At 38.2% G+C, this 18,425-nt stretch overlaps 1 protein-coding gene across 7 annotated transcripts in view; it reads left to right on the top strand.

Moving 5' to 3' along the window:
- UBE2E3 (ubiquitin conjugating enzyme E2 E3) overlaps positions 1 to 18,425 on the top strand; it is a 111,766-nt gene that overhangs the window by 52,997 nt on the left and 40,344 nt on the right. The gene's annotated exons all lie outside the window — the stretch shown is intronic.

The raw sequence follows: 18,425 nt of genomic DNA, 5'->3' as shown, positions 1-18,425 counted from the left end.
GAACAGGTGGAATTTTCTGAGCATATGCCATTTAAGGGTATTATTTTAGAACAGTTTTCTAATGTACCTTTAGTCATACTTGTTAATACCACACATACTACACATTTGAATGACCACCATGCTGTGTTATTGAACTTTTCTCAGAAATGAGAAATACAGAATTTTTCTATCAAGTTAATTGTGGATTTGAATCATATTATATACTTTTAATGATCTTTGAGAGCCGTGTCTATGTAGATTAGCAGTAAAGAATCCTTTTAGTGGTTATCTTGTTAGACTTAAAAAAATTCAGTTTAGGTTTGTGATTTCCCATGGAATGTTTTTAATGAAAAGATAATGTCTATGATCTTTGATACATATCCCTATACAAAATGGATATAGTTTATACCAAAATTATAGTAATAGATATAAAGAAAAATAGGTGCATTTTTATTATCGTATTTATCTATTATGGTCTTGGGAAGAAAACTAAATGAGCAAACTTCTGCCTATTATTCTATAGTAATATTTTATTATAAATGATGGGTATTTTTGTGGTGGGGACGGGGAATGCTCCTGAGAGGTATTAATAGTGGTAGCTAATTGTATTGTATTTTACTTCTAAAGGTTTAGAACTTCAGAAAATGCTGATTTTTTTTTCCCTGTATTACTGAAAGGTTCTTTATGGATTAATATATAGTTGAGATACAGAAACATTAGGTTTAGGTTTGGGATTTGAAATATTATTGTAAGAAGGCCGGCGCCGCAGCTCACTAGGCTAATCCTCCGCCTAGCGGCGCCGGCACACCGGGTTCTAGTCCCGGTCGGGGCACCGGATTCTGTCCCGGTTGCCCCCCTTCCAGGCCAGCCCTCTGCTGTGGCCAGGGAGTGCAGTGGAGGATGGCCCAGGTGCTTGGGCCCTGCACCCCATGGGAGACCAGGAAAAGCACCTGGCTCCTGGCTCCTGCCACCGGATCGGCGCGGTGCGCCGGCCTCAGCGCGCCGGCCGCGGCGGCCATTGGAGGGTGAACCAACGGCAAAGGAAGACCTTTCTCACTGTCCACTCTGCCTGTAAAAAAAAAAAAAAAAAAAAAAGAAATATTATTGTAAGAAAATAATTTTGTTAGAAGGCTGAATTCACTCTATAAGGTGAATTTTACTTCATAAGTTAATTATACCTTAGGTATTTGCTTCTGATAACTTCAGTGGTTAGATTGCTGTTGTTTTGGGTAATGTGACATGGAGATGAGATAGCTTTGGTTGAGCAAGTAGATGTGTGAACTTGATGAAGGATGCTAAAATGAGAGTCTCTTTCTGAAGTAACCCACAAGGGCCCTTTCCAGGCAACTAACTTCAACTATTGATGATAAAAAAAGTCAGGACATCATATGTGATCTCTGTTGTGGTCGTTCCGTGATGCTCACACTACTAGAATCCACAGTCCTGGAAAGATCCCCAGGCAAATTTTCTCCCCAGTTGTCCACATTACTTTGGTAGATTCGTGGGAATTCCATATGCTTTTGCATTTGATAATGTGGTATTCAGTTTGCATAATATCTATGTCCTTATTATCCAGTTGCTGTTGAGAATGATTTGTTTTAACGGAACAGATAAAACTATATCACAGTCCCTTTCTCTAGTGTCCATATAATGAGCTGCTATACATTTTGGGAAGTAGCACCAAGTATGTGACAGACATGATACAGAACTGCTGACCTTTGACCTGTGATAAAAATGCAAAATCACACCATTGTGATGTTTGGCTTCCATCTCCTTCAAAAGATGCAGAATTGTGGTGGATGATAAATGTGCAAGACTGTACTATCATTGAGAACCTAACAGTTTTGAAGAAAACATTCAAAATGTTTTTCAAAGGAAGGGGCTTACAGAATGATACAGTGTTATTAACATAATTTGGCTTTTGTTATGCAAATTGTTAACACCAGCTATTAAAATATATTTTAGTAAAAATGCTTTAATTCAGGTTTTTTTCCTCTACACTGTGAATTTTTAAGCCTTGGTGGACAGAGCAACATCATGCTGTCCAAGGGACTAACCTGTGCAAACTAGTTCACATTTTAGTGGATGTCAGAGTAGACCTGTAATGAGACATTATTTCCCCCTGCATAATGTACAGTGGCGTTGAAATTACACATTTATTTATTTTAATTTATTTCATTTATTTGAAAGAGAGTAACAGAGAGAAGTAGAGACACAGAGAGGTCTTCCATCTGCTGGTTCACTCCCCAAATGGCCACAGTGGCTGGAGCTGAGCTGATTCAAAGCTGGAGCCAGGAACTTCTTCCAGGTCTCCTATGTGGGTGCAGGGGCCCAAGGACTTGAGCCATCCTCTGCTGCTTTCCCAGGCACATTAGCAGGGAGCTGGATCAGAAGTAGAGCAGCTGGGATTCAAGCCGGCATCCATATGGTATGCTGTGCCACAGTGCTGGTCCCCATACATAGTCCTCTGTAAGAACTATTCTAATGTGAATGTACAGTAGCCCTTTGTTTTGCTTTTTAAAGATTTATTTATTTATTTCAAAGAGTTACAGAGTGGGAGAGAGAGAGAGAGATCTTGAATCTGCTGATTCACTCCCCACATGGCTGTGACTGCCAGGGCTTGTCGAGGTTGAAGCCAGGAGTGTCATCCAGGTCTTCCACATGAGTGGCAGAGGTTCAAGCACTTGGGTCATTCTCCACTGCTTTCCCAGACGAATTAGCAGGGAGCTGGATTGAAATTGGAGCAGCTGGAAATGGAACCAGTGTCCATGTGGGATTCAGGCATCACAGGTAGCAACTTAACCTGCTGCGCCAGAAAGCCAGCCTCTCTTCATTGTTTTAAAAATTTTCTTGGGTGCTGACGCTGTGGCTCAGCAGGATTAAAGCTGCAGGCTGCAGGGCATACATCCCATATGGGTGGCCAGTTCGAATCCTGGCTGCTCTACTTCAGATCCAGCTCCCTGCTAATGCACCTGGGAGAACAGCAGAGGATAGGCCCAAGTGCTTGGGCCCTTGCATCCTCATGGGAGGCCTGGGAAGAAGCTCCTGGTTCTTGGCAGCAGCCTGGCCCAGTCCTTTCTATTGCAGCCATTCGAGGAGTGAACCAGGGAATGGAAGATTCTCTCTCTGTCTCTCTCTCTGTCTCTCTCTCTCTCTCTCTGTCGCTCTGCTTTTCAAATAAATAAATCTTAAGAAAAAGATTCTAAGATAGTTGTGTGAACTTTGTGTGAAAACAGTTTTCAGAAAAACAAGAAATGTATTTAGGGAAATGTGTACATAAACATTTTATCTTAAACATTTAAGCATTTTCCTAATGTTCAAAAAATTTGTTAAATTTTTTAATAATACCAAGAAGCAATTTGATTTTATTTTACATGGTCAGCAGAATAGTTAATAAGATGATGATAGAACTGAGACTTCCACTATGCAAGCAAATATAAATGAATACTTAACTAGTTAGTAAAATAGTAGGAAAAACGGACAAAACAAACTGAAACTGTGTTCAAAAGATTTACTCAAATTTAGAAGATAATGATTCATGCAAATACTTCGGACACTCTTAGAGACAAATAGATCTTTTAATATAGCAAATATAGATCATATATTTTGTAGATTATTGAGATTTCCTTGCAATTTGACAGTGAGTTAAAGAATAATTAAATAAATCTTAGGAGAAGAAAACAGTACAAACTCTAGGTAAAGTTAACTTCTTGAATTTGATTCCCATAAAAGACAGCTTGGTCTATTGTCATTGGTTTTTTTCTTTTTTAACTTTTATTTAATAAATATAAATTTACAAAGTACAACTTTTGGATTATAGCGGCTTTTTCCCCCCATAACCTCCCTCCCACCTGCAACCATCCCATCTCCCACTCCCTCTCCCATCCCATTCACATCAAGATTCATTTTCAATTCTCTTTATATACCGAAGATCTACTTAGAATTTACTAAGTAAAGATTTCAACAGTTTGCACCCACACAGACACACAAAGTATAAAGAATTGTTTGAGTACTAATTATACCGTTAACTCACATAGTAGAACACATTAAGGACAGAGGTCCTACATGGGGAGTAAGTGCACAGTGACTCCTGTTGTTGATTTAATAATTGACACTCTTGTTTATGGCGTCAGTAATCACCCAAGGCTCTTGTCATGAGCTGCCAAGGCTATGGAAGCCTCTTGAGTTTGGCAACTCTGATCTTATTTAGACAAGGCCATAGTCAAAGTGGAAGTTCTCTCCTTCCTTCAGAGAAAGGTTCCTCCTTCTTCGATGGTCCATTCTTTCCGCTGGGATCTCACTCACAGAAATCTTTCAATTAGGTGTTTTTTGTTTTTTGTTTTTTGTTTTTGGTTTTGTTTTTTGTTTTTTGTTTTTTGTTTTTTGTTTTTTTTTTGCCAGAGTGTCTTGGCTTTTCATGCCTGAGAAACTCTCATGGGCTTTTTAACCAGATCTTAATGCCTTAAGGGCTGATTCTGAGGCCAGAGTGCTGTTTAGGACATCTGCCATTCTATGAGTCTGCTGTGTATCCAGCTTCCCATGTTGAATTGTTCTCTCCTTTTTAATTCTGTCAGTTAGTATTAGCAGACACTAGTCTTATTTATGTGATCCCTTTGACACTTAATGGACATGGAATCAACCTAAATGCCCATCAACTGAAGACTGGATAAAGAAATTATGGGATATGTACACTATAGAATACTATACAGCAGTAAAAAAAAAAGTAATGAAATCCAGTCATTTGCAACAAAATGGAGGAATCTGGAAGACATCATGCTGAGTGAAATAAGCCAGTCCCAAATATATTTTCTACCTGATCTGTGACAACTAACTGAGCACCTAAAAGGAAACTTGTTGAAGTGAAATGGACACTATGAGAAACAATGTCCTGACTGTTGAGGAACAACTTACTGTTTTATTCCTTTTAGTATTTTTTTTTGTTCTACTTAATAGCATTGGTTGAACTCTTTAATTAAAACACAATTATTCTTAGGCAATTCATTCCCATCAGGTGGTATGTACTGATGCCATCTCACTAGTAAAAGTGATCAGTTTCAGTTCATAATTGATCATAATGATAGGATTAAGTGTTTTTTTTTTTTTTTGTTTTTTTTTTTTTTAAGATTCATTTACTGATTTATTTATTTGAAATGTGGGGTAAGGGCTCTGTGGAGAGACAGAGGACTTTCACTCCCCCAATGACTGCAACAGCTGGGTCTGGGTCAGGCTGAAGCCAGGAGCCTGTAACTCCATCCTGGTTTCCTACGAGGGTGCAGGAACCCAAATGGGTTGTAGCCATTCTGACAGGATGAAGTGGTATCTCGTTGTGGTTTTGACTTTCTTTTCCCTAATGGCTAGTGATGTTTAGCATTTTTTCATGTATTTTGTTGGCCACTTGTATTTCTTCTTTTGAAAACTGGTCACTGAAGTCCGTTGCCCATTTCTCAACTGAATTGGTTGGGTTTTTTGTTGAATTTTTTAAGTTGCTGATATATTCAGGGTATTAATCTTTTGTCAGGTGCTTTGCAAATACTTTTTCCCATTCTGTTGGATGTCTCTTCACTTTATTGATGATTTCCTTTGCTGTGCAAAAGCCTCTGAGTTTGATATAGTCCCATTTGTTCAGTTTTTACTTTTGTTGCCTGTGTTCTTGGGGTTCTTATTCAAGAAGTTTTACCCTACCCCAGTGTCTTGGAGTGTTCCACCTATATTTTCTTCCAACAACTTCATCATCTTAGGTCTTTTTTTTTTTTAAAAAAAAAAGGCAGATTTATTTATTTATTTGAAAGAGTTACACAGATAGAGAGGCAGAGAGAAAGAGAGAGAGGTGGTCCATCTGATGGTTCACTCCCCACTTGGCAGCAATGGCTGCAGCTGTGCCAATCTGAAGCCAGGGCCCAAGCATTTCGGCCATCCTTCACTGCTTTCCCAGGCCATCATCTCAGGTCTTGAGTTTAAGACTTCAATCCAGCTTGAGTTGATTTTTGTATATGGTGAGAGTTCATTCTTCTACATATATAAATCCAGTTTCGCCATCACCATTTGTTGAAGAGATTATGTTACTCCACTGTATGGTCTGAGCACTTTTGTCAAAAATCAGTTGGCTATATGTATGTGGATTAATTTCTGGACTCTGTATTCTTTTGCATTGATGTTTTTTGTGCCAGTATCGTTATTTTTATTACTCTAGCTTTGTAGTAGGCTTTGAAGTCATGTATTGTGATGCCTCCAGCTTTATTTTTCTTCTTTAGGATCTTTTTTGGCTATTGTGGTGTTTTTTTGTGTGTGTGTGTGATTACATATGAATTTTAGGATTGCTTTTTCTAGTTCTGTAAAGAATGTCATTGATATTTTGATAGGGATTACACTGAGTCTGTGGATTGCTTTAGTTAGTATAGTTATTTTAATAATATTGGTTCTTGTCTGTGAGCAAGGACTATCATTCCATTTTTTGTATCCTTGATGATTGCTTTCATCAGTGTTTGATAATTTTCTTTATGGAGATCCCTAACTTCTTTGGTTAAATTTATTCTTAAATATTTGATCTTTTTGGTTAGTGTTGTCAATGAGATTTCTTTTCTGATTTCTCTTTCTGTGAGTTCATCATTAGCATACAAAAAGCCACTGTTTTTTGTATGTTTATTTTGTAACCTGTAACTTTACTGAATTGGTTTATCAATTCTAACAACTCTTTGGTGGAGTATTAGGTTTTTCCATGTACAACATCATGCCATCTGCAAACATGAATAATTTGACTTACTCTTTTCCAATTTTGCTGCTGATTTCTTTTCCTCCCTAATTGCTCTTGCTAAAACTTCAGTAATATATTGAATTAAAATGGTGAAAGTGGATATCCTTGTCTTGTTCCAGATCTTTGCTTTCAGCTTTTCCCTATTTAGTATGATTTTTGCTGTTGGTTTGTGATTTAAAGCCTTTATAATTTTGAGGTATGTTCCTTCTATACCCAATTTGTAGAGGATTTTTTATCACAAAGAGGTGTTGAATCTTATTAAATGCTTTCTCTGCATCTGTTAGTTTTTATTCTTCATTTTATTGATGTGATATATGGCATTTATTGATTTGCAGTTGTTGAACCATCCTGGCATTTCTGGGATAATCCCACTTGATTGTGATATATGATCTTTTCAAAGTGGGTTTTAATTAGATTTGCTAGTATTTTGTTGAGAATCTTTGCATCTATGTTCATTAAGGATATAGATCTAAAGTTTTCTTTTTGTATCCTGTCTTAGGTTTGGTATCAAAGTAATGCTGGCCTCAAAGGAAGAGTGTGGCAGAGTTCTATCCTGTTCAATAGTGTGGAATAGTTTGAAGAGTATTGGCGTTTCTTTCTCTTTGAATGTTTTGTAGAATTCAGTAATAAAGCTGTTAGGTCCCAGACTTTTCTGAGATGGATGACTTTGATTACTGCTTCAGTCTCATTGTTTGTTATGGGTCTATTTAGGTTGTCTATATCTTCTTGATTTAATCTTGGTGTAGGTGATATGAATCCTGGAATTTATGTATTTCTTCGAAGTTTTCCTGTTTATTAGCATATGGTTCTTCATAGTTGTTTCTTATGATCCTTTGTATTTTAGTGGTGTTGGTTGTAATGTCTACTTTTTCATCTTTAATTCTACTTATTAAGTTTTTTCTTTGTTAGTCTGGCTAGAGGTTTATCTATTTTGTTTATCTCCTCAAAAAAAACAACTTTTTGTTTTCTTGACCTTTTGTATTGCCTTTTTTTAGTTTCAATTTCATTTATTTCTGCTATTATTGTATTGCGGAGTCTCTCTCTCCCTTAAGCTCAAGCAGTATTTTCTGCATATATCTGGATGGTCTTGTGTTGGATATATATGTATTTTTGATTGTTATGTCTTCTTGCTGAATTGAACCTTTTATCAAAAGATAATGTCCTTTATGTCTTTTTGCAGTTTTTGATTTCAAGTCTGTTTTATCTGATATCATGATAGCTACTCCTGCTTGCTTTTGATTTCCATTTGCCTGGTGTATCTTTTTCCAGCTCTTCACTTTCTGTCTGTGTGTAGTATCTTTATGAAGTGAGTTTCTTGTAGGCAGCATATTGTGGGATCATGGTTTTATTTTAATCCATTTAGCCCACCTAAGTCTTTGGGTTGGTGAATTTAATCCATTTATATTCAAGGTTAGTATTGACAGATAAGATCTAAGACCTGTCATTTTGTTGATTGGATAATGATTCTACCTGCTGTGTTAATGAATTTGGTGGTATTATGTGTTTTGAGGATGTTTAACTTCTAATTCAAGGTACCCTTCAGAATTTCTTGTAAAGCTGGTCTGCTGGTGGTGAATTCTCTGTTTTTGCTTATCTGAAAAGTACTTGTTTTTTTCTTCATTTTTTAAAGGATTTATTTATGTATTGGAAAGGCAGAGTTACGGAGAGGCGGAAAAAGAGAGAGAGGTCTTCCATTTGCTGGTTCACTCCCCAAATGGCTGCAATGGCCAGAACTGGGTGATCTGAAGCCAGGAGCCAGGAGCTTCCTCCAGGTCTCCCACGTGTATGCAGGGGCCCAAGGACTTGGGTCATCTTCTACCACTTTCCCAGGCCATAGCAGAGAGCTGGATTGGAAGTGGAGCAGCTGGGACTTGAACCAGTGCCCACATGGGTTGACAGCACTGTAGGCAGTGGCTTTACCAGCTGTGCCACAACACTGCTCTCCTTCACTTTTAAAGGGTGGCTTTGCTGAATATAATATTCTTGGTTGTAATTTTTTTTTCTTTTATGACATTGAATATATCATCCCATGCTCATCTGGCCTGTAGGGTTTCTGTTGAGAACTGTGATATTAATCTTACTGGTTTCCCTTTATATATAATTTGACATTTTTCTTAGTGTCTTGAGGATTTTTTTCTTGTCTTTAACTTTTGACAGTTTGATGGTGATATGCTTGGGAGAAGACCTTTTTTGGTTGAATCTGCTTGAGGACTTTGAGCTTCTTATAGTTGGATGTCCATGTCTCTTTCAAGACCTTTGGAAATTTTCAACTGTTATTTACTTTAGCAGGTTCTCAATAGCGTTTCCTTTTTTTATCCTTCAGAGATAACTATAATACAGACATTTGGATGTTTAATGGCTTTACATATTTCACAGACTTTAATTCTTTTTGGTTCTTTTTTCTTTATTTTTGACTGATTGGGTTATTTTAAAATTCTCCTTAAGGTCTGAAATTCTTCTTCCACTTGATCTGTTCTGCTGTTAAAGCTGTCAGTCATGTTTTTATTTCACTCACTGGAGCTTTTATCTCCAAATTTTTATTTGGTTATTCTTAATGAGTTCTGTCTCCTTAGTAATATTTTCATTCATGTCACTCTTTGATTGCTTCATTTCCTGAATCTGTCAGTGTTCTCTTGCATCTCATTGAGTTTCCTCATAGTCATTATTTTGAATTCTATAGCTGTCATTTCAATGATTTTCTTCAGTTCAGGATCTAATTCTGGAAGAGTATTGTATTCTTTTGGAGGCTTCTTGCTACCTTGCTTCTTCATGTCTCCTGTATCCCTACATTGAAGTCTGTCCATCTGGTGTATTCGTCCCTTCTTTTTTTTTTTTTTTTTTTTTTTTTTTTTTTTTTTTTTAGATTTATTTATTTATTTGAAAGTCAACGTTACAGAGAGGAGAGGAGAGGGAGGGAGGGAGGAGAGGGAGAGAGAGAGAGGTCTTCCATCTGTTGGTTCACTCCCCAGTTGGCCAAAACAGCTGGAGCTGCACCAATCCAAAGCCAGGAGCTTCCTCCAGGTCTCCCAGGTGGGTGCAGGGGCCCAAGGACTTGGGCCATTTTCTACTGCTTTCCCAGGCCATAGCAGAGAACTGGATTGGAAGTGGAGCAGCCTGGACTTGAACCGGTGCCCATATGGGATGCCAGCACTGCAGGTGGCGGTTTTATCCTCTATGCCACAGCAGCACCGGCCCCTCGTCCCTTCTTCTTTATGGTTTAGCAGGAATGCAAAGTATCAATTACTTGGCTTGCTTTTTTGACTTTGGTTCTGGGTGAGCCCAGGAGTGTAGTCACTGAGTGATTTCTTTTGTTTTAATCAATGTCATCTGTGTCTGTGACACTTTGAACTGATCTCCAGTTTGTTGGGCTGGAAGTGTGACTTTGAGATAAATAAAGGTTTCCTTGAGTGTGAATCTTTGGTCCACAGAGAGTTCAATGTCAGTCTCCCTGGCAAACATGATAGCCAAGGCTTTGTTCCTGGTGCTGAGGGAGACAAGCGTGTCTGCCCCTCTTGTCCTTCTGGCAAGCCTGAATGAAGCCAGGGTTTGTGGCACCAGTTGCTTTGGCTGTAGGACCATATTATATGGATGTACCTTTCCTCACACCCTGCAAGGAGAGTCCAACTGGTGCTGGGGCTTATAATAACAAGAGCCCTAGTCCTAGGGCTAGGGAATGTGGACTGAACCCTGTTTTAGTCCTAGAGGGTGACGGTGACTTCAGTGTATACAGGAGATCCCACTCTAGAGGGTTTGAGTCCACAGAGGTAGAATGCAGGTAGATTCTTTCCTGTAGGTCCACCATGTAGATTCCAGTGGCACAAACAAATTTAGAATGAATTGTTACGGTCCTTGTGTTGCAAGGTGTAGTGGAGTCATTACCCACATCTCCCAGGATGGGAGTGGATTTTTCTAATGGGCTGCTTTGGTGTTAGCCCCCCTTGCTCACATAGAGTGCGCTAACATAGCCTTGGGGCTAATGTCCCCAAACTCCCACAGTTGTAGGGGATCTGTCTTTAGCCCCACATGCTCTGACCCTGACTATAATGCTGGTAGGAGAACAGAGATAACACTGCATGACTTACGGTGCTCTGCAGAGTAGGGAAAGGGAAGGAAGGAAATCAGCTTCCCTATTGCAAGCCCGGCCGTTGCTCAGACCTCAGTCAGCTCTCCAGGCTTAAGTAGAAGTCAGTAGGGGACTGAGGAATTTCCTCTCAGCCAAAACTTGGAGCCGCGGGCATGTAGCAGTTTCTTCCTACCTTCACGTGGTAAAATTGGAGGTTCACAGCTTGCACCTTGCTGGGCTGGGTGCTAGCTGCAGTGGTGTCTCTGCTCTCCTCTTGTCCCACAGAGTCTTTGGTTTTCTTTTTTTTTCCCCCTCCTCACTTCTTCACACCCCTGGAAACTTAGTCCTTCCCTTGTACTTTTCATATCTGAAAGTAGCTTAAGTTAGTGTATCTGTGCCTTATTTAGCTATCTTGGATCTCCTAAACTGATTTTTTCGATGTTTTTCATCTGGCAACTTTGTATAAATACTATTATTAATTCTAGTGATTTTTGTCTCACATTTTCAGAGTTTTACATGTAGACAGTCATCTCTGACACTTTTTTTTTGAAATTTATTTCTTTGAAAGAGTGATAGGGAGGGAGAGGGGGGGAGAGAGAGAGAAGGAGAGATTGAGAGAGAGAGAAAGAAAATCTTTCATTGTCTGGTTCACTACTCAAATGGGCTAAACAGCCCAGCCTGAGCCAGGCTGAAGCCAGGAGCCAGGAGTTCCTTCATGGTGGAAGGGGCCCAAGTTCCTGGGCCATTATGTGCTGATTTCCCAGGCACATTTGTAGGAAGCTGAGTCAGAAGTGGAATAGCTGGAACTCATAAGGTACTAGGATATGGGATGCTGTTGTCAGAAGCAGTGCCTCAGCATTGGCCCCCATCTTTCTTTTTTTGAAGGGGAAAGCAAAGAGAAAGTTACTTCTAGTTCCATTTCTTTGCTGTTCTGTCCTGTACCACCAGATCATAGATGCGTTTCCTGTCTTATTCTGGATTTTAAATGGAGTAGTATGAGCTTTTCATCTTAAAAATATTAAGTGTTGATATTTGATTCATTGTTGATATTTTTATTGGTTAAGTAATCCCCGTTTGCTAGTTTTCCAAGAGGGCATTTTGGTTATTTTTGAAGGTGATGGCGTTCTTTAAGTGTTTTTTTTTTTTTTTTAAAGATTTATTTATGGAGCCGGAACTGAAGTGTAGCAGATTACGCCACTGCCTATAGTGCTGGCATCCCATATGGGTGCTGGTTCATGTCTCTACCATTCTGCTGCTGATCCGGCTCCCTGTTGGTGGCCTGGGAAAAGCAGCAGAGGTTGGCCCAGATTTTTGGCCTGTGTCATCCATGTGGAAGACTCGAATAAAACTCCTTGCTCCTGGTTTCTGCCTTTTCCAGCCTTGGTTGTTGTGGTCATTTGGGGAGTGAACCAACAGATGAGAAATCTGTGTCATTTCCCTCAGCAACAAAAAAGGACCTATTAATTCAACAGAAGTCTCCCATCTACTGGTTCACTTCCCATTTGCAGGCTGAAGCCAAGAGCCCAGAGCTACATCCAGGCCTTCCGGGGTGGGTAGGAGGGCCCCAAGTGCTTGGACCATCATCCTTTTCTTTTCCAGGTGTATTAGCAGATAGCTGGATCTGAAGCAGAGCAGCCAGGACTCAAAAGTAGTGCTTTAATATAGGACGCTGGTGTCACCGGCTGCAGCATAGTCCACTGCACCATAATGCAGACCCCATATAAAATCTTCATTAGGTATTAAGTTTTGACAAGTAATTTTTCTACTATGGAAATAATCATAATATTCTGCTTTAATTTGTTTGGTATGATAAATTTTGTTTGTGTATTTTTCCCAATGTCAAACTTACTTTGCAATTCCAAGTTGGTTATGATACCATTTTTTTAATGCAAACATTCTTGGATGTGGTTTGTTATTAAGGATTTTGCATCTGTGTTTGTGGGATTGGCTTTTCTTCTGGTACTTAAAGACAGAAGAGTCTTTGTGCAGGTACCTGGAACTTGATCATGATTTCCCACATGGGTCCAAGTACTTGAGCCGTCATCTGCTCCTCCTACAATGTGCATTAGCAGGAAGCTGGAGCAGAGACTTTAGCTTCTGTGCCAAATGCCTACCCCAGCCTGTTTTTAACATCAAGATTATATTGGTCACAGAACCTTTTTGGTACAACTGTCTTTGTGGCTTCCCTGGTACTAGTTTTTAAAAGAATTATGTTGAGAATTACTTTCTTACCTGGTGTATTATTAGGCTTTGTAAATATTTCCACTGTGCTTGAGAAAAAAATGTATCATCTCTCATTGCTTTGGTTACAAAGTCCTACAAATGTTTTCATTAAAAAATCTTCATTAAATCAAATTCATTAGTGTTGTGGTTCAGGTTGTTTGTATCTTAATCCCCCTTCACCCTGCTTATTGAAAAATAAAGTATGAAGTTTGGAAATGTATGCATTTGTCTAACCTTTGCTGTGGTGATATATCTGTGGGCTGTTTATTACCTGAAGCAAATTTAAAATTAAATATTTCAATAAGTTGAAACATCTTAACAGCTCTTTAAAAATACAAGTTTGCTGTGTTAATATGTATTTATTCAGTTTGACAATCTCTAAAAAGTTTTGGTCTGTTTACATTTATTGTGATGGGGGTTAGTTTTACTGTCTATTTAATACTTTCTAATTTTCTGTTTCCTTCCTTGAAGACTTTTTGCTTGTGCATTAGTTCTGGTGTGTGTATTTAAAGAAACATTCTTCCTCCACATCTAGTTTTGCTGCATGCATATACAGTATTTTTATTTTGTTACTGATTACCTTGGAATTATAACATGCCTACTTAAATAAACTTTGCATTAATAACTTTTAACTCCCTCTCATATAACACAACAGTTTAGCAGTTTGTTTCCTGATTTTAAATGTTTCCAGACTATTAACATTTTTAAAAATGCCTTTATTTTTGTCTAACTCACTTTTGGCCAGGCTCACAAATGCCCATTTTGGAAGTTCCATGTAACCTGTTATCATTCAGGAGTTATTTTCTGCGAAGTGAAGCTGGTTTCTGGGAGGTACTCCACTGGGAGAACCTGGACACCAAAAACTGCACAGTATCACTCTTCTGGGATTTTTGTTTTTTGAAGAAATGGAGCTTCTCATACCCATTTTGAGCAGATTCTAACACTCAGCTTTCCTTGGGAGATGGCTCTGACAAAATGAACTGTTGAAATAGTATCCTAAGGGGGCTAAAGTGAATATCATTATTTCAAAGGAAAAGAAAGAGTGTGGCCTTATTCATCTGGTAGTAATTATATGAAATAATACATAGTCAACATTAATTTTTAATTGATGACATTTATTTCTCTGGAGAGCCAGTTTCTGTTCTCTGATAAAAATATATATTATACTTTCATATACATGACCAGAGAAAAATTATATGTCTAATTTATTCAAATGGCTCCTCTTGAAGGGAGCCTTTGTAATAGGGGTGAATAAGATAATGAAGTTGGAAAAAAATTAAAATGAGTCATTTTTTTTGGTTTTGAATATCTTCTTTGTATCTAGGACTTACTGTTAGCTCTTTAAAAGCTATCTTTTTCTAAATAAGAAAAATTTTACAATCTCTTTGAAAAGTAAGAAAATTCAAAGTTTAGTATAATAATTTTGAAATGCAGAGAAAATGAGATTGAAAAGTACAATTTTAAAAGGGCACCTGCTTACTCCTAGTTGATTCAGAAGCACAGAAGTTCATGGGCAAATGCTTGTTTTAATTCTAGGATTATCAAATACTGTGTGAAATTTCCTAAAACTTACATGCCACATTAATATTTTTAAGTCCAACTTAAAATTCAGTGTGTACATCAAATTGTATTTAAATTCTGTTTAATCTTGAAGTTTTATAAGAATTGTTAAGAGTACAAAATTTAACTTTCTGCTGGTCAAATGTTTTCAATAATAGAAAAAGGTTGAATTTCAGGTTAAACACAATTTTTATCATTGCCATGGTAAAATCTTAAAGATAACTTTTTAAAAAAATACATAGATTTATATTTCCAGGGAGAAATTGGCTTCAGACTTGTAATTTAGGAAAGGTTAGAGATGGGGGAAAACAAAGATAATTGGTATTTTAGGTAATTCTTTTTAGATAAATAGCAAATTCTCCTTTGGAAAAGCTTCATAATGTATTTGGTATATAAGTCATCTTTCATAAACTATTCATATCATTTAGGTGCTTTATGGTTAGTATTGAGTTTTGAATTCATATAGATTAGAGCAAAATAACTTTTATTTCTATATTTGTATGCATTCTATTTAAGAGATACTTTTTACATGGTAAAAAGTAAAACTTACAAATAAAAGATTTTTCTAATCACTTGTTATTCTATGGTGTATGAGATGCAAAGCCCCTGTATATATTTCTCTTCCTGAAGTCTTCTTTTTTGGTTGCAGTATTTCTTCCAGGTACTTAATTTTGTTTTTGAATTTTAAAAAAAAAATTTTTTTATTTATTTGAGAGGTAGAGTTATAGGCAGTGAGAGGGAGAAACAGGGAGAAGGGTCTTCCATCCGCTGGTTCACTCTCTAAATGGCTGCAATAGCTGGAGCTGGGCTGGTCCGAAGCCAGGAGCAATTGCAGGGGCGCAAGGACTTCGGGGCCATCTTTTACTGTTTCCCAGGCCATAGCAGAGAGCTGGATCGCAAGAGGAATAGCCGGGACTAGAACCAGAACCCATATGGGATGCCCACACCACAGGCGACAGTTTAGCGTATTGTGCCACAGCATCGGCCCCTGTTTTTGAATTTAAACATGCTTTTATCATTGTCAGGGGAATAATTATCATTTCTTTTCTTTTTTAAAAAAAGTTCAAGATAATTTTAAAATACTAATTGTTAATCAAAAAAATTTTTTGATTTATTTGGTAGAGTTACAGAGAGAGAGAGAGAGAGAGAGAGAGAGAGAGAATCTTCCATCTGCTGATAAACTCCCCAAATGGAAACAATGGCCAGGGCTGTCCAGGCTTAAGCCAGGGGGTAGTTCCAGGTCTCCCACATGGGTGCAAGAGCCAAGCACTTTAGCCCTCTTCTGCTGCTCCCCCAGGTGCATTAGTAGGGAGCTGGGTTGGAAGTAGAGGCAGCCTGGACATGAACCGGCACACATATAGGATGCAAGCATCATAGGAGGTGAATTAAACCACTGTGCCACAACACTGCCCCCAGATTATTGCTAATTATGTTACTCTTATCAGTAATCCTGTTATTAATAATATATAATATACTAGCATGTTACTTATACTACATATAATAATATAGATAGGGTTATCTGTTATTCTTTGTAGTTATGTATATAGTCTTTATATGTGCCCAGGGTTTTTGCATGGAGACAGAGGGAAGGTCATATTATAAGTAATATAAGCATATAATGAAGTCTTCTCATCCTTCAACAGCCAGCTCTCTTAGAGTTCAAGATTGATTTTATGTGATGTTGGACTCTAGGTATATGTTAAAGTAAGCCTCCAATGTGGTAGGTGGTTTCAGTACAGCCCATTCTTTAAACAGTAAAATCCTGATTTTCTTGAGTGTTATCTTTGAAATACCAAATTTCTTTTCTTTTCTTTTCTTTTTTTCTTTTTTTTTTTTTTTTGACAGGCAGAGTGGACAGTGAGAGAGAGAGACAGAGAGAAAGGTCTTCCTTTGCCATTGGTTCACCCTCCAATGGCCGCCGAGGCCGGCGTGCTGCAGCCGGCGCACCGCGCTGATCCAATGGCAGGAGCCAGGTACTTATCCTGGTCTCCCATGGGGTGCAGGGCCCAAGCACTTGGGCCATCCTCCACTGCACTCCCTGGCCACAGCAGAGAGCTGGCCTGGAAGAGGGGCAACCAGGACAGAATCCAGTGCCCTGACTGGGACTAGAACCCGGTGTGCCGGCGCCGCAAGGCGGAGGATTAGCCTAGTAAGCCGCGGCGCCAGCCTGAAATACCAAATTTCTAATTGAAATGAATAGGATGGGGGAACCAGATTACATTAGGCAACATTCTAAATTTTGGAGATGAAAAACAAAGTAGAAGGACTCAAACTGCATGTTTCTGAGATGACAATAATCAAGACTAAGACTAGCATGGACATAAGAATGGATAGATAGATTAGTGGAATGGACTAGAGGACCCAGACATAGACCTACACGCAAACCATCAATTGATTTTGAGGTTGTATTCTCTTGTATGTAATTTATTTTAAGGTTTTAAAATTTAATTTTAATAACAGCTGTGTTTAACAAACAGCAAAATTCCTAAAAATTAAACAGTCAGCTCTTAAGAGTCAGTACAAGCTTGGTCCAGCCCACCCCTGCACACCACTCTTTTCCGAATAATTGAAATAATACTTATTAATCCAATTGTCACTGGAATATGAAAGTGGAAACATATGTAAACGTTAGAGGGAAGACAATACCACTTGAGGAAGAGGCAGGATATATAGAAGTAAATAGTAAGCCTATTAGGAATTTTTAAATCTACTTTGCATGTCTGTTGTCATTTAACTATACTGAAATAATGTAAAAGATGATCAACTTCCTTTTAATGTTGATCAAAATTGTAACTATGTAAGTAAAAAATGAAATTATTTAAGATCTGTCTAAAATCTGACTGAAAGCTGGAGTACAGTAATGTCTAAGGGATACCTTCAAAATGTACCTTCTGTCAAAACATCTCTGAAAGGAAGAGAAAAGCTACATGCCACTTTGCAATGAGCTATCCTAGAGAACTCACGCAAGCACTCTACCAGGAAACAGAGGAAAGTCTCCTCCATTAGGGCAAAATAGGTTCTTCACTTTGGAAGTATATGGGTCCACCTCTGGGTAGACCTGCAGAGGCTCCCAATGCCTGACTTACAGCCAGTGTTAACACACTGATGCTGAACCTGTTTTTCCTCTACCACCGCGGGAAAGAAAGAACTGCTCCAGATCCCTGGCTGCTGTATCATTCCTCCAGAACTGATGCCTTGGGAAACCAGGAAGTAGAATGGGGGTAAGAACTACTTGTCTGGGTGGGCTCCTGGCTTTTTTTGTTTGTTTTGGTTTTTAACTCATCCATATGCTTTTCTTTTTCACTGACCCAGCTCCTCCATTAGCACTGTTATGAGGACTCCACAGTCATACTCTTTAGTTAGGAATTTAATTCCCATTTTCCATATCATTTCTTGTATTCAAATCAATTTATCAAGTATTTGTTATCAATTTTTGTGTATTTTTTCATCTCATTTATTACACTGCTAGATTAACTCTTTAATTTTAATTTGTTTTTTTAACTTTTATTTCATAAATATAAATTTCCAAAGTACAGCTTTTGGATGACAGTGCCCCCCCCCATAACTTCCCTCCCACCCACACCCCTCCCATCTCCCACTCCATCTCCCGTTCCATTCACATCAAGATTCATTTTCAATTATCTTTATATACAGAAGATCAGTTTAATATATATTAAGTAAAGATTTCAACAGTTTGCACCCACACAGAAACACAAAGTGTAAAGTACTGTTTGAGTACTAGTTATAGCATTAATTCACGTAGTACAACACATTAAGGACAGAGTTCCTACATGGGGAGTAAGTGCACAGTGACTCCTGTTGTTGACTTAACAATTTGACACTCTTGTT

The sequence above is a fragment of the Oryctolagus cuniculus genome, chromosome 3 (assembly GCF_051225735.1).
Source record: "Oryctolagus cuniculus isolate XC-2025 breed Fujian yellow rabbit chromosome 3, ASM5122573v1, whole genome shotgun sequence".
Lineage (NCBI taxonomy): Eukaryota > Metazoa > Chordata > Mammalia > Lagomorpha > Leporidae > Oryctolagus > Oryctolagus cuniculus.
Note: the sequence above shows the minus strand (reverse complement) of the source record. Positions and strands in the feature narration are given on the sequence as shown.